Source organism: Dermacentor andersoni, chromosome 1, assembly GCF_023375885.2.
Source record: "Dermacentor andersoni chromosome 1, qqDerAnde1_hic_scaffold, whole genome shotgun sequence".
NCBI classification, from domain to species: Eukaryota; Metazoa; Arthropoda; class Arachnida; order Ixodida; family Ixodidae; genus Dermacentor; species Dermacentor andersoni.
In genome coordinates, this window is record NC_092814.1 from 87,565,698 (window position 1) to 87,588,380 (window position 22,683).

At 47.7% G+C, this 22,683-nt stretch overlaps 1 protein-coding gene and 2 long non-coding RNA genes across 3 annotated transcripts in view; 1 reads left to right on the top strand and 2 right to left on the bottom strand.

Annotated features, from left to right (window-relative positions):
- The window catches only part of LOC126544093 (uncharacterized), a 263,161-nt gene that overhangs the window by 204,350 nt on the left and 36,128 nt on the right, over window positions 1-22,683 (bottom strand). The gene's annotated exons all lie outside the window — the stretch shown is intronic.
- The window catches only part of LOC129380519 (uncharacterized), a 105,683-nt gene that overhangs the window by 23,485 nt on the left and 59,515 nt on the right, over window positions 1-22,683 (top strand). The gene's annotated exons all lie outside the window — the stretch shown is intronic.
- Window positions 6,483-7,002, bottom strand: LOC129380520 (uncharacterized). Its single transcript, XR_008608631.1, has 2 exons — window positions 6,812-7,002; window positions 6,483-6,704 (listed from the first exon to the last, which is right to left on the bottom strand). It is a non-coding gene; the product is annotated as an uncharacterized lncRNA (long non-coding RNA).

Below are 22,683 nucleotides of genomic sequence, written 5' to 3' on the forward strand. Positions count from 1 at the left end.
GGCCGATTTTGTTGTGAAGCAACTTTACTGCCTTACTTGCAGCTGGGTGGAACATTCGCAGACCGTTACCCCTATTCCGGCGTGGCAGACACTGCTTCGTTCAACTGATGCCTTCGTAACGGGGCGGATGAACGTAATCTCCCGCCACTTCATTTTCTTCGACGGACATTTACCATCTCTGCGCTTCCCAGGGTATAGATTGGACGACAGAACTCCCACAGTACAATAAATTGTAGCCCTCCCTCCTCGAATACGAATCATATAGAAGTCCAAACAAGAGAATTGAAATGATTAACAGTGGTAAAACAAGGAATGTCGCTAGAACCAACGTTTGGACAAGGGGACTTGTCCTATACCACTCTTAATCAATTCATTTCCTGCGTTTGTTAAAGACGTTCGAACCGTGCGACCATGTCTGAATGGGGGGTGAACAGTGTCGTCTGAGTGCGCGCATTTACTGTCCGACGTGTTGCTGTCTCTCCTTCATTATGACCCATTTCTCTCCTTCCCCAGTGCAGGTATAGCAAACTCAGAACAACCTAGCTAACGTCAAGTCCATTGCAAAACTAAGCAGCACAGCGTGACACTGAAAGAAAGACACAAAGGGCGCTGACTTTCATACCGCTGGAAGTCAGCGCCATGTGTCTTTTTTTCTGCGTCGTCATCATCTGCGTTGTGCTTAGTTTTGACATGAACACCCAAATCACCCTAACTTACACCCTTGTTAACTTGTCATCCTTCTCCTTTCGTTTTTTACGCTCTCCTCCGGCAATGCACACAACTGCTTGGTATGTGCGCCTAAAATCATGGCCATCCATGAAAGCATGTCTCTAGTTGGTGATGTGAGAAGTTAAGAATTGCATTATACTCAAATGCTCTTGAGCTCAAAAGAGTGCTAGGTTCATTACTAATTAAACTAAACAAAAGATTGCGAAGACCTTACATTGAGGTATAATTCATATGTGTCTCCATTTTTCGCATTGATCTTTTGGTACGAGGCGTTGCGGAAAATTCGCGTTTCCATCGACATGATTCATGTAGTGCTTTCTTTTTTCTCTTCACATGCCCACACGAAAGTAGATCAATGGTATACATTTATATTGGATACATTAGCTACCCGCGTATTTTAGCATTAGCTAACAGGTGTATTTTCTTAACTGCATCAAATTTTTAAAAATTGCCTGTGGCAGATAGCAGAATTCTAACCCTTGGGCTAAATTGCACAATGAGGCAGCCATTACTTATACAAGAAATAAATATGCCTGATTGAATAATTACCCGATTACACTAATTAACTTTTAAATCAGTTACCTCACGGCACATATTTCAGTCAACGAATTGTAGCCAGTGAGTTTACAAGGCGTATCCACCACGAACGAATTCTCACTACTACACCAGTTCCGAGATATTAGTTTTCAAAGTGCCCGACGAAATGCGTTGGCGTTCCAGTTACTTTTGTGCGTCAATGTACAAAACAGCGTTTTCTTTAGAAACTTAACAGGAACAACAGTGGACATTTAGCGCGCGTTTCATGGCGGATGTCTTGAAGCCGGTGTCGTTCTCAGAATTCGTTCCAAATGGATATGACTTGCGAACTCACTCGCAACAATTTGTAGGTTGGAATATGTGCCGTAAAGTAAATAATTAAAATGTTTTAGTGTAGTTATGTCGAATATTTAATTAAGCAGTTTGATTTCTCGTAGAAGTAATGGCCGCCTCATCAAGTAATTTGGCTCGAGGATCAGAATTGTGCTGTCTGCCACAGGCACTTTTCTTTTTTAATTTGGTGGAATTAAAGAAAATACCCTATATTTTTCATATCTTCTATATACTTAAATATTTGGCTGAGCGAGTGTAATCGTGCGTTGATATTATTCTACGTGAGGCGTCTACAGCAATACAAGCATATTTCTTATCTGGCAACTCCCCCTTTTTCTTTCACCAGTATAGGGTAGCAAACCGGATTTTCAGTTTTCGTTAATCTCACTGCGTTCCTCTTTTATTTCCTCGCTCTCTTTTCCATTCAGTGTACAGTGCAGTGACGCTATAGTTATAGAGCTTTTAGAGAAAGAGTGAGAAGGGAAAAGCTCCATGGTGAAAGCTGTTGTCGTGGCTACAGAGAGCGGCACAAGCTTTAACGCTATTCTGAGGACATGTCTGGCAAGACCCTGCGGATGAAAGGTATGAAGTGGCACATTAAAAAAACACACAGGCATGCACTTGTACAACGTACACAATCAAAGCGCGCTCTCAAAGTGCACTCTATAAACTAATCAATATGCTTGCGCTTGTCGCTCTATATTTCCGTTGAGCAACATCAGAGAATGCAAAGCCGTCGTCTATAGTGGTCGCAAGCGTACTTCGTTGCAGCGCTGCTAGGGCGTTCAAAAAAGTTGAACCATAGCTATACGTAGTCTTTGTAGGACACATCAAGAACATCGCCAGCACGGACAGAATCCCTAAAGCCCCGCAAGGATATTTTACACGCAGTACTTAGCTGGTGCTAGAGCTTTCAGAAAGCTCACTCAAGCCTACAGAAGTTTAGTGAGTACCGTTAAAAAACTTGGCAAGTCTCTGTACTGGTTTCCGCGGCGTCCTCCTGCTTCAGCAGTTTTCATTAAAACTCTAGTAGTCAATGACAGGATTTCTGATTTTACGGCACGCTATTTCGGATCCTAATACATAAGTACACAATATCTACTGATTTCCTGCAAAGTTTCGTTTTGATAGCCTTCTTAGACCCCTGTCGTGATAGTTTGAAAACTGCCCGCAGGCTCCTGCTCCACGAACGTATAGATGAGCTGTGAACAGCTAACGCTGTCGGTTGCACACATGACGCCAAACCGGCGGGCCCGTAAATGGCAAGTTTTCATTCGCTGTTCTCGAAGCAAACGCCAAGTGGCACCACGCCTTGCCTTGCGTCAGGCTTTGAACATCGAGACTGATTTTAAACTACCGGAGCTGATTACGCGAGAAAGCAACCGTGCGAACGCGTATTGCGCAAGTATGGCGACCAAAATCCAATCCCGAATGTCTGTTCGTCGGTAAGCATGCTGTCCTGGCTCACTAGAGAAGTAATGACACTCGTGAAGATAGTGTCAAGACAGGCCAAGAATGTCAATCTAGCCGTAAGAAAAGTTAAATCGACGGCCGGTCCTAGCCTTATAGCACCCGCAACGCGCTTGCATCCTAACCGGAGCGTGCACTTCGCCTGAAGAACGCTGGGTCTGCAACTGTTCGAAGGCGACGAAAAAAAAGTGTGAGTGCCGGACGTTGCGCTTCAGTGAGGATTTCGTGGAGGCCTTCGGTCGGCGTGACGGCGAGGAGTGCGGCGGCCGTTCCTAGAAAGGCGTAAAGATGTCGGCCGGCGCAATATACGCTTAGAGCCACGCTCGCGCAGAAGCGCCGCTTGCGCCCAGCTCAGGATGGCGGCCGGGGTGCGGTAAGCCGTCCGAAGTAGGGAGAGCCCCCTTCCCCGAGCGTTACACGAAGATCGTTTGGCTGTATACGGTCCGTTCATCGTTTCTGAAAGGGAGGAGGAAAAGGGGGAGGGGCGCTGGCACCCTTCGTGCTGGCAGGCAAATCCCGAGGATTGCGCTGCTTCCCTTCGCCGCCGAATAAATCCCTCGACAGATCGGCGCACCCGCTCCGCGGCCGAATCTCCATTTGTGAACATCGTCTCCACTCAGAGCGAAGAAATCCTTGCCGATCTTTTTTCGACCCCCGCTATTCGCAGGTTGGTTTACCTATGTCGTGTTTATTTTTGCTCTCTCCTTTGTTTATTTATTTATTTATTCCGTTGGGCAGTAATTTTAGCTATTAGGGATAAGGCCAGCTTTTGGACAAAGTCGAAGATAGAAACAAGTTGCCTGATTGAATTATTGCGACAGCCCATAGGTAAATCATAAAGCTATACTTGTAATGAGTGAATGAGATTGTAATAATAAATTTACCACCATTCAACATCCTAACCTGCTCATCGTATCTTGAAAGTGCCTGTGACAGAGAGCGCTTAAGCACCCTAGGCCTGCAGCAAGCATACTGGGAATCGGCACTTATAGGGCACGCTGCATGAAGTACGAGAAAATACGGTAGCTGTGTCTACCTCTGGAAGCGGTGCCGCCGTATTTAGGTGCAAAGAAGAAGCAGAGGATTGTGCACTTTAAAAAAAAACTATTCTAGGCTTTTCAACCTGGGTGCTGCTGTCTTGAGTGGCTTAACATATTTATCTCCTGGAGGCCATGCAATGAGACTTGGCTACGCTATACCTCAGACTACACTCGTTAAAGAGCAACTCCACGCAAGGAAGCCAGACGACGTATGGCCCGCGAACCGTACAGATGAGGAGGTGGAGGAGGAGATTGCTTGCTGCAGGCAACCTTGCCAAAGTTGCCGACAATTGCTCCGCCTGAACGCCACCTATTGAAGGCGATACGGCCTGAAACACAACCCAGTCCAGCTAACAACGCCAGCTATCAAAAAGAGGTTGTCAGAAGCTCTTGGCATTATCCGATTTTCCGAGCTCGCTAACTGACGCGAAAGTGCTTGAAAGAACATTGGCCGATCAAGTGCACTGGCAGTGCCGCCGTCAAGGCTGTCGTGCACCTAAACACTGTAGTTTGCGCGCACACAACCCTTTCCGCGTAAAGGCTGCGCTCCAGTCATGCCGCGTTACTAACCACGACTCTGTGAGCCCTTGCACTCCCGACTCGCGTGAAACAACGATCACTGAAGTGGACAGGCGTCGAACGTGCGGCCAATGCGAACATCCTGTGTAGGTTGTCTCTCATATGACGGACGTGACGCTCTGGGCGCTCTTTCGGCTGGGAACAGACCGACTGGTAGCGAAAATAAACAATGTGTGTAGCGTGAGCAATGCTTCGTCTCGATCTTACCGCTTCACCCTCGAGCGAAAAAGACCTTGCGCGAAAAATTGGGGTCTACGCGGAGGACGGCGTGCCAACGGTCGCATTTCACTCTTCATTCGCGCCGTAGGTCGACGAGACGACGGCGTCCGTGGCAACCGCCTAGCCAAGATGGCGCAGTCGCGACGAACGCGGCCGGAACACGGGCGTGTGTGAACCAGTCTCTAGAGCTCATTCGACGACGCAAATAGACGGAAGAGGGAAAAAAAAACGTGTCATTACATAGAGAGAGAAGGGGTGAGGGGGCGCCGCCATTAAACGTGGCGGGGTGCCACGCCTAAATATATACGCGCACACGCAGCCCAAGAAGCGACGACCGCGCGGCGCTTGCACGGCCTGCCGTTTGGCGGAGCGAAAGGTCCTAATTGCTTCCTCTCATGTCGTCGTGTTTTGGAAAGACGAGGTCCGGACCGCAGCGCACGCTGCCCGAGAAACCGGGCCGCCCGCGGACACGGGCCGGGTATCGCCCGACGGCGCCGAACGTGGTCGTCGTCCGCTGAACGCGACCTCCTCTAGGCTTATTAAGGGCCCCGTGAAACCTTCCCCCCCCCGCCAACCCCCCCTCCCCCCCCCCCCCCCCCCGCCGCAGGCAACACCTTCTTGGAGTGTCTCCAAGTTCCGTCCCCCAATCTCGGACACACTGTACTATCCCCGGGTTGTTCGACGCGGCGAGCATGCGCCCACTAGGCGCTCTTATGCGGCGCTAACAGTTGGTCGGCTCTCCGGGCCGAAGAACCGTGGGCGCCGGGGCGATCGACCGGAGCCTGCTTCGCTGCCTCGCGCAGCTGCGTTCTGCAGCAAGCATAAGGGGTGCAAAAGGGAGGCCACATCTCGGGAGGGTCGAGAGGCCACGGTCGTGTATCGGAAGGGAAGGAGGCGGTGCGCGCGCAGCGATACACCGCACCACTCGCCCTTGCCCCCGGGTTTGTGTTCTCCTTGCCGAATTGCTGAGTTGTTGCTGTAAGGTGCTGCTCCACAGCTGCTGGCATCTGGGGCGCTTTGCCGCCGCTAAAATTACTTTATCGACGTAGACGCCGGGCGGCGGAAAATGAGGAAGGAAGGGTCGCAAAGGGTGACCTGCCGCCCTCCTTTATTTCGCGCAATAGACACGATTGTTCGCGCTGTCGCCGCAGTGGCTGAAATGAAGCCGCGTGTCCCCCCCGCTGTCGAGGTTGATTCCAGCGATGAAGACATGCGTGCTACTTGGCTCGGAAATTTAGCCCACGTGAAGCGATGAGAGTGAACCACGAGCTGAGAAACGATGAAAACTGATAGCAGCTCCGCAGCCGCGTCAGTCGTTGGAGGCGCTCCAAGAATCACACCCACTTCATGCTTTAACAGTCATCTATAACCTCTAATGGAGATGGGCACGCTTCCACGGGTAATTACTATGAAAAAAAAAACAGTTTTTAATTTATTTGGATTTTTCTCTTCTTCTTTTCTTTTTGAGAAGACAAATGTCTTTTTTCTGCCTCATTATAAAGCCCCGGAATTACATTTTTAAAGTGCAACAACACAGCTTGTAACACCAACGGTGAGTGGAACACGAATATAGAATAAATTTTACCTCGTTTTATTATTGCATCACGTACCTAACACGCCCGAAATATTCAAAGAAAGGAAGTGAATGAAATGCTGTTTTCCAGAAAATAATTAATCCTAGGCATTTGTGAGTTAAGCAAAGATGTTGAAGCTTTTTGGCACGGTAAAGCCACTATAGATACGGCAAGATTCCGGTATATACTCCTCTTCGCTGTCTTAATTTTTCATCACCAAAGCCTGTGAATAAAGACCAAATATATATAATTTTTTTTTCAGTGACTACGTCAGGAACATTGTGCGTACGTCTCTACCTTTTCCTGCTCATTAATTTCTTCGCTGCTTACCTTGACTTCTTGCCATCGGGAAGATGCAATAGTTATTTCTTTTTCCAAGAAGGTTCAATACAAATTGCGCCAGTATTCATTCGTGAGCATCCCTCAGAAATGAGTCAACATCCACACGCATGCGGCACTGCCGTCAATTTGACTGTATGTGAGGTACAAAGAGCACACATTTAGAGAGAACAACTGGTGATGCGGCCAACTTAGCACACTGACTTCAAGACCTAAATAAACGAGTTAAAATATCTGGGACGCTGCTGAACGCCGACTATTTCAGGAATTGTGCTTCCGTTTCTGCCTGCTTCGTCCACGGGTCATGTGCACAAGGTCATCTGCACGCTGCTAAGTCACGGGATGTCGTCCTACTAACATTAGCGACGTAAATTAAACGTAAATTATGGACCATTTGCGCGTGTCGTGCTGGCTGCAATGGTTCGGCATTCCTTTTAGCTATTTGCTCTATCGCCTTCCTGTGGACTTGCCAGTGCGATGACTAGCCAACACCAACGACTGTCCAGTGACAGGGCCAATGCATAAAGGACATTTTTGCAAAGCGATATTCTACGAAGCCCGAATGCAAACGGGACTCCTCATGCGTTGTTCGGATATTCTCGGAAGTTTGCAATCAGCGCAATACGCGTTCAGATCGCTGAATGATCTCACGCTCGTGCGGCCGCAACGATGATTTTGACATCGCTGCTGGCTACGTACTTACAATTCGCAAAAATAACCGATGCCTCTGATCGTATACATACACAAAACACCCGATTAATTTCTTATTTCAATAACTACAAGTGCACGACTATCAAATGCACGACTATCTTCGTGCGTTATGATATCGGCTGTTTCAAGCAATAATAATAATTGCAATAACTTTTTATGGTCATATAATGCAAAACTTTGCTTCCAAACTTGGACATATAATGCATAAAGCGGATTACTTTTGAGAAGCAACCGTTATCCGGCGTGTATCCGGCGTTTGAACGCATGCACAGCTTTAATTATCGTAATCACGGTTAATAGCTGAACCAAAACAACGAACTGCTTTGAACATCTTAAGATTGTTTCGCAGTTGTCATCCTGGTAGCATAGACTGTCTTTAGCGCTCTGTGGTAATATTTTTCATAGGACAAATCAAGCACGAAATTTCTAGGCGACGACAGTTCTCGCGTATAGTGCAATGATTGATGCAGAGCTTGCACAAAGGTGACCGCCGCCTGTCCTTTGGCGTTTTCCTGAGACCAAGATTTCGCGCACTTAACTGGGGGGAGAGATCACGAAAGGAGACACGAAGGGGCGACGTTCGAAACAAGAACAGCGGAACCCTCTCGTTTAAATCGAGTGCACGACGTCGGTGGGCCCTACTGTTCGGCCTGGGAAAAGCGCGTTGGCCCGCGCTCGCGTGTTGTAGTTCGTCCTAAGCGCGATAGTACAGTGGTTCCCGATGAAGAAAACAAACCTTAGTTTTTTTTTATCTTCCTTTCTTTCTTTCTCGTCCATATTGAGACGTATGTAGTTGGGGAGTTCGCGAAGTCCCCTTCTCTTCAAGCAATACTGCCGCGACGCCTCTGCGCTCTGCCATTCAGCTAACTGGCGCTTTGGGCGGAATATCTGCCATGCCTTCCCAGTAAAAGCAACTAAAACGTCGGCCACTGGCGGTCGCGGCGCACCCATCGTTACGCACGAATTTCGCAGTCTGTTGCTATAGTCAACAAAAGCGTGCGGTGAATGGCCTCGTGTAGTTCGATATCGGGCGCGTGTGTCCGTTACGTTACGTAACCGCGGGCACCGTGCTTGCCAGATGGAGAACGAAAATTGCGCCGCTTGCGCAACTTGTGTCTGAGCCTATTAGTCCCGGCAGAGTGGCCGTAAATCTTGCAGCGTGGCGCCCTTGCAGCGCGCACGCGAAGAATAACAATTGTGTCTCTTCACGACTGCAACCGGAGGACTGTGGTGGCTACGGCACGTGTTGCATTTATTATTAAATGCATTTAAGGAGAGGTTGATGCCTACCTGTGGCGCCGGCTACTCCTCTTCTCTTACGCGTCAGTTATCGTTGGAAAGTTGTCAACAATCAACAAACTGGACAAATAAACACGTGAACGAACATTCACGTACTAAGTCTGAGCACTGCAATATAAATAAATGTTCGCGCAACAGAAGAGTTCACATAGCATAACTACTCGCAAAACCGAAATTTTCGCACGCAACACATGAGTCCGGACAGCATAAATGTTCGCAAAATCAAGATGTTCGCACAGAAGATGTTGGGCACATGAATGCCGTACTCTAAATGCAACAAATACGAATGCTACAGGGACACGAAGAAACATTGACATTTAATTAAGGGTGCCTCTTTATAATAACAATCCGAGCAATAACTATTGTATGACTCAGATTGTTGTGATATGTTTGATTCCTCCAAAAATTGCACTAAGGCGCGCGCAGCGATGGTTTGAAGTTTTTGTGTTGGCCATGGACCTGAATTTTTCCCTAAGGCCGTGTATCCAAGTCATGCAGCTTTTTCGAGAGGTTCTTGCGGGGAGCATGGTGATTTTTACAGTGTGGAAGGTATTCTATGTCTTCAGCCTCTTCACATGAGCATGTAGCACTGTTAGTTTTTCTTATCCTATACAGGAAGCCTTTAGTATAGGCAGTGCCTAGTCGAAGCCTATGAACTGTTTTTTCAGCAGATCGACTAATTTTAAACGGAATATTGAATTCTATTCCAGGACCTATATTATATAGTAGAGAGTTCTGCGCATCATTTATGAACCAAGTTTTCTTGGACAATCTACCGCATAGTTTGTCCAATATATAGACATCGCGCATCACTCCCTGCTAGAGGAAGTAGTGATAATTCATTCTCTTGATGTGCTGTACGTGCCATGTGATCGGCTGTTACATTTCCTCTGATATCACAGTGACTTGGAATCCACTGAAAAGTTATGTCGTATCGTAGATCGTTCGCTATGGCGTATGTATTCTGTATTTCGTATGTCAATGTGCTGTTTGCTTTTCTTAAGCTGATTTCATTTAAGCACAGCAATGAAGCCTGTGTCACTCAGAATTACCCAGCGAAGTGGTTCTGACTGCGGACATATGTAACGTAAAGCAGAAAGTATCGCGTAAAGTTCTGCCGTTGTGGACGTTGTAAATTGGCAAAGCTTATAAGCTCTTTTCTCTTGGTATGCAGGTATATAAAACGCAGGTGTATAGCTTTGTTCCTCGGCTGGTACAAACTCAGTAGCTGTGTGTCGTTCTTCAACGAGTATGTCGACACTCCGAATTAAAATAACCCAGATTCCAAGAATAGCCGACCTCCTAAAAATTCTTATTCAAACGTTTTCATAAAGAAAAAAAAACGCTGCACCAACCTTGCCTGTGTTCGAAAACCAGTTGCGCGAAAGCCCTCTTTATTTCTGACAACGACATATATCCGTCCGTATACCCATGTTCATCGCCAGCGTCGTCTTTTTACTAATTTCGGCGGAATACTTGACCGCCGCCATATCTGAATTTTTCTGCGTTTTGCTGGCCCGTTTCCTCTTCGCTTATTCGTAATCAGTATCACCACTTAACTGAATGCAGTGCTAAATTACTTGCAACTCAACACTGCGCCCATTTCTTGTTAGTGGTCAACGTATACACCTCTTCTATATTCCACGTACGTCGGAGTCCTCGCTAGCAGCAGTGGCTTCTCCGAGAGCCTACTGGCGCTCGTCAACGCTATACGGTCATTAAATCAGGAGGTCGACAGACTTCGGCAAGACGCTGCGATACAATGCGCGAATCTCATTCCCTTCCACCCGCCCGCTTGTTACCTCACCATCTCCCCATTCGCCAGACGCTACTCTGGGCAATCAGCCGTTCTGTCTTCATGTTTTTTTTATCTAGCAATGTAACCTGTTGGGTAGTTCTGTTATTTAGTGGATTCGTTGTGTAGTTCTAGTTTTATTTGGTGCTTGCACAGACCGTGGCTATATATATATATATATATATATATATATATATATATATATATATAAAGTGAGAGTCTGCCGGGATCCGGTAGTTGAACAGGCACTTGTAGGTTGACGAAGGCGGGACCCTGGCCGAAACGTAGGAAATGAAGCATCGTTTTTTTCGTACGGGCGTCCTCAGCCTACAAGTGCATATATATATATATATATATATATATATATATATATATATATATATATATATATAAGAACATACGACCGAGCTTTCCGTGGTTTTTTGCGATAGAAACTCGCAAACGTCCCTACTTAACCAGAAAACAAAATAAATCTGCCAGAATTGCTACAAATGTACACTATACACTAGATACATCGAACGCGTACGAAGACTTAAGTATTTCCCTATGGTGTTTTGTTCCCGCCTAGAGTGGCGTCTACGTGACATTGTAGGAAAACGCAGCCGTTTAAAAAAGTAGCACCAGTTGAGCCCCAAGAGACCCGGATCAACTGGTGACGCACGGACCACTTTGCGCAGAGTGACAGCGCGAACCTCCCAGCGGGCACGGTTCGAGGTATCACTGAGAAGTGACTCCCACTTGGACCCAAACATAGTGCGAGCTCAATAGAGCGCAAGCTCTGCCCATTCTTATTGGGGAAGTCCGAGATCTGCGACAGAGTGAAGCCTTCTCGCGTAATCCCGCATAAGGTCCGTATTTATTAACTCCTCTGCGCAACTAAGAGTTCAGGTTTCGGAAAGTAGCCAGACTGCATCGAAAAAAGGAATTCACTCAAGCAATCACTCAACGGGCCATTTTATTTGTTTCCTTCTTTCTCTGACCGTAGTTTATAAAGCCTTACGGCTATTTTTACTTGCGCGCGGAGAGTAAAGTGTTGCCGGCATCACCTAAAGATGGCAACTTCTCGTTGTCGAAGAAAGAGAAAGTGTGATGTGTGTTCTTTTGACCATCGTTTAGGGAGGATTTGCTTGAAGTGCGAAAACACAAGGAAGAACTCAGCGGTATGAGGACAAAGCTGAAGATCATGGCTTTAATGGAAACTGAAGAGGTTAGCCTTCTCCACACCCACACAGTATATATATATATATATATAAACGAGAAGAAAAGGGGGTTAACCGAGGGGCCCAATTTTTTTATTAGTCGTACCATAAGAAACCAACAAACATTGACACCAAGGACAACATAGGGGAAATTACTTGTGCTTAATAGACGAAATAAGAAACCATTCATTAATGGAAAAATAAGTGGATGAAAAAACAACTTGTCGCAAGTGGGAACCGAACCCACAACGTTCGCGTAATGCGAAGGTTTGGGTTCGTTGGGGGTTAGTTGACGTAAAAAGGCGAAAATGGTACTCGTAACTTTTTCCTTTGATGTTACGTCTCCTTAGTTTTTTTCCCCTATTACTCGGAATGCCAGGGAAAGCCTATTTGAGAACAGTCGAAATGGCATATGATGTTGCTTATCTTCCGGCTCTCTGGCCCAGTCTATCGTGTTTCCGAGACCAGGTGCATGATTTAAAGTGGTCTCGGTACAATATTGTTTCTTGTCCAGCCTTGTTAAAGCCAACTCTACGTGCGACCAGTTGGCCACAGACGTATTTCATTCATACAAAGTGGCGTGTGAAATACAAATAAGAGTCCGTGTCCTTTCTTTTTTCAGCAAGTCGCACAGCTTAAATAAAGAATGTCGAGTTACATATTGCAGCATGGTGTTTCTTTCAATTTATGTTTTAAATACATAGGGGATGTTTATTACTGGTAGCTGACTTTAATGTTGCGGAATCACGTACACAACGAACCAATGTGAAAGTAGCGTCTAATTTCATTCCGGGACAGCTAAATGTCCTTGCTCCTTCCGTCGAAATGAAAAAGTAACGTGCGACACATTCTCGAAGAGATTACTCTTTTGCATTGCATGCAGTCAATGCGTTTTGTAAATTGAGGAAGCATGCAATTTCACTACTCAGTTCTCCACAATGGCGCATTTCAGTTAGGGAGATTTCATTTGATTGGAAGCCTTCTCTTCCTCACGTCGCAATGATGCATTCCTTGGAACAAATTTCTTGTATTATAGAAGACTTTCCGTATCACGGGAACTTTGTTTTTCATACGCCCTCCACGTTTCATATTTTTCTTTTAAGTTACAAAGAGTTGCCCGCAACATTTTGCGAGCAGATTTATTCATAAATACGTGTCTTTTTCTTTTTTTTCCTTCTTATTTCGCAGTACATAATTAGCCAAAACATTTTTATATGCAGATTTGCGAAGTCTGAAAGGGCTATTCTACTTCAGCAAGAAGAGCATTTGGCGCCAATTCCACAAGGTGCCGAATTCGGCATTTGGCGCCGAATTCCCACGGTCGTCTTTTTCCACCTCTCCATACCATATTCGTTCAAGTAGAGTTTACAGTTTACCCGGTAGGCCGCGCCGCGCAGGGTTACTAGCAAATGTTTATCTGCCTCTTTTTTCGCTCCTGAGAAGATATTGTCATTGGGCGCGGTCCATCTTTGCTAGTATAATGTTATGCCACTTTGACGGTCCCTGTAGGATCCACCCTAGCCTACAAATTTATTGTGACGACGGAACTTGATTTGGCAGATATCGTGCTTGCCGCTAGCAGGAACGTTAGGAAGCCTTCCTCCTCTATAGCTGAGCCATTCTTTCAAATAGATACAGAAAAGCCTTAATACAGAAAAGCGACACTTGACAGCACAGTAGACAGCTGTGCTTGCCAGACAAACAGCTTTTCACGGTTGTAGTCTCTGCATCTGTAACGGCAACGCGGATGCCGTCACAACTACCTCAGAGGGAGAGAGATGTGGCGACGGCCCCGCTGCTTTAAACGCAGACCGCCAGCTGGCAGAGCCGGTATATACGATGGTCCCGACACACATGGCGCTGTTTTACATATAAGATGGGAGATTCTTCAATGTCGGTGGAAGTAAAGCGTTAGATGCGGGGAGCGCGCTATCGGAAACGGCGGCGTGAAATCAGTTAACACCTTGAAGTGAATACCTGAACGCCCATGAGAGCCAAAGTTTACAAACTCGCACGTAGCGCGCAAGGAAACGGAAGGAAATCGAAGTGCTCGAAAAAGTCTCGCTCGCTCAGCTCGCAGTATACAAGACGTTGAGCCCCGTACACGTGTGCGGGCCACGAAACAAACAACGGGTCCCAAGCCAATAGAGTCTATGCGCAGCAAACAAGAACCTTCTCCGAATTACCTTGCGTATATAGCTGTACCGCACACTATGGGTGGCTTCAGTATAGAATGGCTTCGGAGCGCAGAATGGGGAGCGCTTAGGCACAACGTGCTCTCCCTAGAGAAAACTCTAGGGAAAAGAAGTTTCCGCACGGTTCTGGTCGTGCGCAGCCTAAGAACTGCGCCCCTTGCTCATCGCGGGGACCTGCGCTCCCGACGCCCTCCCCCCCCTCCCCTCCCCACCCCCACCCCACCCCATATCCTTCCCTTCGCCACACGCGGGCCTCCGCAAGCGTGGGGTGGGCACCGTCTTCGCCGTCGGCGGCGGCGCCTTGGCGTGCCCGCGCTGCGCGGTAAGCAAACTCGGCGAGCCGGAGAATCTGATCTCGTCGGCCACCTCTCCTCTTCCCGAGCGCGAGTGCGCGGGACGCGGTGTAGCGCCCTGCCTCACAGCGGTGGTCGGCGCCTCTACTGATCTGCATGCTAATCAGGAATTTCACGGCGCTCCGGACTTGCTTGCTGCGCGTTTCCGGGCATCCAGCGACGTTCGGCTGGAAGAAGTAAACAAGAAAGAAAGAGGAGAAAAAAACGAGTGACGCTCGTGGGCGATCGGAAACGATTTCTGCGCCCAGCTCTTCCTTTACAGTGACAAAGAACGTCGCCGCTGATTCGCAGTCCCAATCGTCTGCCCGAGCTCACTCTTAACGACGAAGGAGAATTTTTCGGAATTTTTTTTTTATCTTCTTCGTTAGACAATATTGCATTGTCAGGTGGCCAGTGGCAGGGATAACCCATTGAACGCCCTTTCACGGAATGTCCCTTGGGCTATTACCGCTTGCTATTTCTATTCGCCTTTGTCACGAACGTAAGTTATTCAGTACTTCAAAAGTGTGTCTCAGATTTATCTGTTGCATGTATTAAGCTCTCTGTTGAATGCATTAGATAAAGTGTGTGTCTGTGTGGTGAGGAGAGGGGAAAAGGGTCGATGCAGGATTTTGCAAATATGCCTAGGAAGTAATAAACAAATTCAGAAACATAAACGCAACAAACCGTACAATCAAAATACATTAACAAAGACCAACAAGAATGGAAGAGCGAACATACACTCGGGGAGACATTAATACCCCTGTCAAGCGGGTAAGTTAAGTGCACTTATGTGGAGTGCACTTCGGGACCTTGAGTGACACTTTAGGCTACGCGGTGCTAAACGGTAAAACAGAGCGCACTCGCACTAAAAAAAAAAAAAAAAATGGCGACGGACTAATATCATGTTTATTGAAGATGTCGATTACAATAAAAAAAACCTTCTAAAAAGCGATTGCGTATCATAAATAAAAAACAATCTTAATCGATAGTTACTGAACAAAAAACGAAACTATTTTTATCATAAGAGTGTTGCAAGTCAAGGCCAGCCAGAACGAATGCCTAGCGAATCCAGAACAAGATGGTGGCGTGCGACGAGGCGGCATTTGATCCTGCTAGGACAGAATATCAGCGAGTTCTGTTCTGATTATTTTGTTAAAAGCTGTTCAACAGCTAGAATGAGCTTCTGTGTCCTTTTTCTTTGCATTACATTTTGTATCGGAGGCTACGCACACGCCCAGCAAAGTGCATTCCGTGAACGCACTCCGACCGGAGTGCCCTCTTCTGCGAGTACACTCCGCTTGCGACGTTTAGATTTGAGCAAGTGCACTTAAAACCGAGTGCACTCTCCGTAAGTTCATTTAACTTGCCCGCTTGACAGGGGTACAATACTTCCGCAAGCGATAATAACACACAACAAAAAAGCAATGAGAATTTTAAAAGGCAATTAATTATATCAGCAAATTATGAAATAATGCTCGATCAACTTCAGTGGCAGCGTGAGATGGTAAGCTGTTCTACTCAATAAGAGTGTGGGGTATGAATGAGCGCGCATAACGTGTTGTGTGAGATGATATGCGCTTGACTTTAAAACGATGATTCCAGTGTGAAAAGACGGCTGGGGGTGACTGAAAGAAATCGGCGTGAAGAGACGCATGATGGTAAAGTTTATGGAAGGCGCAATTACGAGCGGTTTTACGGGTACTGGATAGATATTGTAAACCAACGCATGCTTTTATAGAGTAAACACTAGTGTATCCGGAATATTGAAAAGGTTGAGGCGAACTGTGCGGTTTTGCACAGATTCCGTGTCACTGACGATGTATGTTTGACCCGGCCTATGTTCCATATGGCTGGAACGTAGTCGAGCTTTGGGCAGATTACTGCATGCAAGCAGGTTCACGAATGTTAATGGAAGCAAACTTGAGGTCGCGTTCAATGACGCGAAGGTAGCGATTAGCACTTGCATGGGAGGGCGTAAACATGATGATTCTACGTTAAGTCATGCTACAAATGTCGGTACTTCTCGGGAGAGACAGAAGGGGTGGCGGGGGTTGGAAGACTAACCCCCAGTAATCTCGCTTCCTCAGACGGCGGCCAGTCCTTGCTTTCTGGCGGCGTCTTCGGCCATCCGGACGGCCCAGAGCTGCTCTTCTGGGTCCAAGCTGAGCAGCAAAGTCTCCCACTGCTCGGCCGTAATTCTGATGTTGCGTGTAGTGTTAGTGCGGTGGATGTTGGCGGGTAAGGCTTTGGGGCATGCCCAGATAATGTGGTCGAGGTCAGCGCGGGCCTCGCACGCTTTGCAGAGTGGGGAGTATGCATCGGGGTAAATGTGGTTATATAGCACGGGGTTCGGGAAAGTTCGCGTCTGAAGTAGTCGCCAAGTGATGGATTGAGATTTATTCAGTGTTTATTGTGCTGGGGGTAACGTAACCGCTCTCTGCGGTAGTGGAGGACCATTTCTCTGAACGCGACCATTCGGTCCCGCGCGTGACCGCGTTGTTGAACAGAGGGCTCGTCAGGATCGGAATACGCAGGAGAAGGATGATGCGCCCGGTGTGCGAGAGCTCGCACAGCATTGTGGGCGGCTTCGTTTCCGGCCAGATCCGAGTGACCAGGGGCCCAGATGATCTGGACGCGGCGTTGCCGAGGGGGGAGTGCCGAAGAGTATCTTCTGTGCTTGTGGTGCTATCAGTGCGCTTGTAGTGTTGCGAATGGCCGTTTTGGGATCGCTGACGATGGCCGTTTCTTCTCCTTCTTCGGGTCGAGTGGTGAGTATTGATGCGGTTGCGGCGAGGCGGTACTGCGAGCCTGCGACTACAGCGACCGCCATGGCGTTCTGGTGGGGATATTCCGCTGTGTTCACGTAGGTTACGTCTGCGGCTTGGTCGTAGCGCTTCGAGGTACTTCTCGAGGACTCGAGATGTACAGTATTACTGCTTAAATGGTACAAGATAGGGATTTGAATGGTCCGGATAGCAAATGACGTAACTTCAATCTTTTTATGGTTTATGGGCCTTAGCTCTGACGCAGGGGGAGGCCTTCCTCCTGCAGTGGACATAAAATAGGCTGATGATGATGGTAATATATATATATATATATATATATATATATATATATATATATATAGAGAGAGAGAGAGAGAGAGAGAGAGAGAGAGAAACCTAGAAACTTCTAGAAAACTCCAGTGATATCTTAAGAACAACACGAAACTAAGGGAGAACCCTCCGAGGATGCCCGTAATCTGATGAAGGTGCAGCTTGCAGGCAGCAATAGACGCACAGTGTCATCCATTGCCCTACAGTCGGGCTTCATTGCAATATGCTTAAGGCCTTCACTATGATGCGCCAACAAGCCCAACCTGCTACTATTGCCAAACAGGTATTGCAACTTGCAATACACGCCCAACGTAGCGCTCCGCGATCGAAGTCGCCTTTTACTGAGCCCGCATTCGATTAGGGCGCTTTTCTTTTCTTTTAAACTTTTTTGCGCATTTGATAAGTGAATTCGCTAATCTCCCCGAAAGCAAGAGTCGCGCAAAAACTTGGAAAAAGCTTAAGCTTCGCTTTTAAGAGCGGAACGCGAAGCATTCGAAGATCCCTGACTGCTTCTCATGCCTCCTGGCAAATGAAGCTTATGCAACCGTAATGTTTACCGAGAAACGCTGGCGGCGAACGCTATGCACGAAGGCGAGATTTCTGGTAGAAACGCAGTCTCTGGCTTGGGCCGATCCCAGTAGTGTACAGTCGCGCGCGAAAAAAAAAAGCCATAATTTCTAGGTTTCTATTATTGCCTCGCACTTTTAATATATAAGTCTGAGAACATTTAACATAAAAGGCATGCGCTGTCGGTGTTTTGTTTCATGACATTTGTTTGTGGGCTGTCGTTCTCCAAATTCCGAGGAATAACTTTGTCAAGGATGTCAGACAAGGTGTGAGTAACTTTAGTGATAGAATGGTGTGGTAATGTAACCCGCATATATCGCATGTCATATAGCAAGGCGTGACATATCCACATACCTAAATATCTACGGAAATTTTCGCTCACGGACAACTCCACGGACAACTCCACCGGACTTTCTGCGACATGAGGCTCTTTACGCTATCGCGTTAAAACGAACGCCGCTAGAGCGATGGAAGATAGCACAGTCGTGCACGTGCAGGTACCGCTTGCTGCTCTCGATCTTTTTTTTTGTCCTCGTTTTTCAGAAGTTTCCCACATTTTATTTAAGGTACTTTGAAAGTTCATTCAATTCCGAGGTTTTACGCGCCAAGACCACACTATGATTATGAGGTACCCCGTAGTGGGGGGCTCGGAGTTACTTTTGACCACCTGGAGTTTTTTACCATGCCCCTTTACCTCAGCACAACAACATTCTTACATTTAGCCCGATAGAAATGCAAGGGACAGGGGGGTGGGGGGAGGGTGGAATCGAACCCGCCACCGCAGCGCAACCACTAAGCTACCGCGGCGGGTCATAAGCACATTAAATATAGTTTCTACGCCACCCGTTTCTGGGACGATTCGTGCACCAGTGTGTATGCCGCATGCGCCACAGCGTCTAATATCATGATTATCGTGATATTTGCTTCCCGATCAACGCTGTGTTGATTCGGTGTCAGGCATACTGGATCGAGTAACTTTCATTTATAGCGTTACGCCGTGCCATGTCTCAACAAAATTGGCACAAATTAACCGTCAAGTTTGGCTTAATTCAGGGCTCGTAACTGCTGCTCGCAAATAAAAAGAAGTATGTCGCATCCGGATAACTTCAATAAATGGTTTTTGTAGTATTTGTTGAAGATACTGCTAAATTTCGCCCGTCAGTCGGGTGATTCAAGTGGGATGATGTAGTCGTAGAAGTAAAGCTTGTCGTCAGTACTACAGCTGCTCGATGACCGGTGTTCCCGTTCATTAAAAAAAAAATTTTTTTAAAAGCTACTCTTGGAAAGAATTATGTACTTGGTGCTAAAAAGTTGTGTTTTACAGGCACATAACTTCGAAGGCGTAAACTCGGCAAGAGTATAAGTGCGGTGGCTTCCGTCGTTCGCTATAAGCGGCACGCGAGTGCCTCTGCATGCCGGGTGAACTGTCGTGGAGCCCTCATTACCGTGTCGAGTATCTAACGCACACCGCAACACCTATCGGCCGGCGTCTGCTGACGCCTTTGTGGCAGCGAAGAAGGCGCCGCGAGAGGAGGGTGAAAGTGTGCGCGGGCCCGCATCGAGCAATTACTTCGCTACCGCTCTCCTCGACCATCAGTGACAGGCGCAATGAAGGCGGCACCTCCTGCATGCCGTCCCAGCCGGCGAATCCGATCTGCCACAGCGCCGATACACGCCTGTATCCGTTTCCGGCCAGGCTCATTCCGCGATCAGCGATCTCTTTGCGTTTTGGCAGCTGTCGCCTCCGCGCCGATGTATCCACGTCCGTTTAGCGCACGTGCGGGGGAGCGAGGGAGGTCTGAGTGCCTCCGCACACGTCCCGCATCAGACGGTCAGCACGGAGAGGCATTGCGCTTGGGGTAATCGCCAGGGACAGCGGTTAACGCTGCCTTGCCTGCGTCCATCTGCGTGATACTTTTTGTCATTTATTCAACGTCGTGCTCGCTCAACTGCAAATGTAGTTATCTATGCGCCGTATCGATAACCGCACGACAGCATCGAACAGGACAGCATGCTCGTCGGGCGAATGGCGATAGCTTGACGCTCCACGCGGAATGTAGATCGATATGGGAAAAGTCGCCGTTAGCGAAGTGATGTAAACACAAACCACATCACAAGCGCTGACTAACGACTGGTTTTATTTGCACCAAAACCGGCCTAGTTATGCGCAAAAGGCTTGCCACGTAACACCGCAGTTAACACAGATATGGTCATATCTGGCTGAACATTGCAAGCTGTGCGGCTGCAAGCCAAAGTTTCGCGACGCTAAGTTTCTGAGGAAGGCAAGAGACAGGACTGAGCGAGAAATCGTAGAAGCATTCTTTTTTATTAATGATCGGCGGACAACTGCGTCAGCAAGCCATCCATATTTTTGAATGACGCTGAGAACAAGTTTCTTGAAGGTTTTGTTTACGTCTTAAATGTTTCATCCCCTTTTAAAGGTGGTATTTTTTTTTTCGTCACAGAAGCCTGCTCAAACTAAGTGTGTGGATACCTTGTTCCGTGCGCCATGTTCCTTGTTTTCATTATCATTTTTTTTTTTTTGCATAGTGACTTCGCCTTAGCCCTAGGCATTGAGATACGTAACGATAGTAAACTATTTTCGATGAACATATCTTGTTCTGTTTCTGTGGATTTAGCAATGCCTTCTTAAACGTTTGCGGTATATTATTTTTGGCTGATCATGTGTGGCCATATCTGTGTTAACTGTGGTGTTACATGGCAAGCCTTTTACGCATAAATAGGCCGGTTTCGGTGCCAACAAACCCAGTTGTTAGGCAGTGCTTGTGATGGGGTGGTTTGTGTTTCTTTGTCTCCGTCCTAGTCGCGCGTCGCCTTTTGAATAGCCATGAGCCAACTGGCCCAAAATCAAAGTTTTACTCACGTAAACGGCCGCCTTATTGCACTGCGGAACAGAGAGGGACGTGTGGCACTGACTCTTCGCGCGTGGCTCCGCCACTCGCCTCTGAGGCGTCCTCGTTGAAAACAGGAGACACGAGCTCATGTTTCAAACATGTTACACAAAGCCCCGTCTCCGTCAGTTAAGTCATGACGCACTGCATGCGAACGCCGGCGCAGTGATGATGTTCTTTTATCGAGTTCGCGTGAATGCGGCAAAGCACTTTAGAATGCGCAGCGCACCTCCTGCAGCATGCATGAAGAAAGCATTGGGCCTCGTGCAGGTGACCACGCCCAGGGTTTTTGCTGCTGCAGCAGCTGTAGGTATAGCGCCTGCGCGGCTGACACTCAGCGTGCACGTAAGCAGCGCCTGCACGCTTGTAGTACAGGGAGGGGAAGGGGGGTCGTGCGCGCCGCGCCTCGGCTTGGTTGCTATTATTTCTCGGCGGGCGCTATGCTGGCCCCTCGTAAGATTCGATCGGACGACTTCCCCACGGCCCCTGCTTCGTGCGCTGCACGGAGAGTTAGCCGCGATAGTCGCGAGGGTAATTGCGCGTGATGTCATTCACTCGAATGTTCCGCGTGGTGGGCTCGGCCGTGTTCACGCTAGCTGGCAAATAAATATTCGAGTTACGCCATCGACTATCGCGGGCGGCTTCGGCGTCTCCTATATAGTATATCTCTCGCCTTGCTCGCTTCCCATGCGCTGCTGACACTAACGGACCCACAGTTCGCACATCGCTAGTGGCACGAATTACGCAATGCACATGCTATGTGCGCTCGCTTTATGCAGGCGTGGATCTGAGGATCGATGCCGCTCTCCTTCGTACAGTGCATGACGGTGCTTTCTCTGGCGTCGTTGTTTTGCAGAAACTGGTTCAGATTTACCGTTAGAAGCAGGAGTACTCATTGAAAGCAGGTGGTTGGCACTCGCGATTTCTCCACCTCGCTTGCACCGGCAGGTAAGAACATAGCGATCTTGCTTGTCTGTGGTGCGGGCAAATGAAAATAAGCATAAAGGCTGACGGAGAGGTTGCTAAACCTATCTGGCTTTAAGTTTTGGCCTTGGCGCGGCTATAATGACTGCACTATATGCAAGTGTAGAGCCAACGTTTTTCTGACAGTATTCATGCTTTTTATGATCTGCTGTTCCCTTCAGGAGGCTTGTAGCTGTTCCCGCATATCTTTCAAAGAAAGCGCCGAAAAAAAGGACGTCAAGAAAATCAACCTGCGGCTTGCCTTTGAAGAGTCGGCGTCAGGAACCAAGCGCGTCTGCTTGTGAGGAAACATCTGCCAACCAAATGACACGACCCTCAAAGACATGCCTCATATTAGCAAATCAGTCATGCGGCCCAGTGGCTTCGAGAAAATGAGGGTTAATTACGCATTCAGGGTCTTCAATGACGAAACACTCAGAGGCCTTTTCTTATACAATGAAATCATCGAAGAAAAGCATGGTAGCACGGCTGCGACAGCCAACTTTGTAGAAAAAATGAGAAGGCTGATTGAGGCAATCACATCAAAGTGCAGCTCAGGTGCACTTAAGCCTGGAGGGACGCACGAAAAGGGCATTAAAAGCTTTTTGGTTCACTTGGACGCGTGGGAAACAGATGCTGACTCCGAAGGTTTCCTTAGCCGTAGTACAGCCGAGGGACTTCGTGTTACCTTTTCAAGCACCTTACAACTGCTCCGCTACGTGACGACAAAGTTGAACTTCAGCCAAATGATGACATGCCGTTTGGGTCAGGACCTTTTGGAGAGACTTTGAA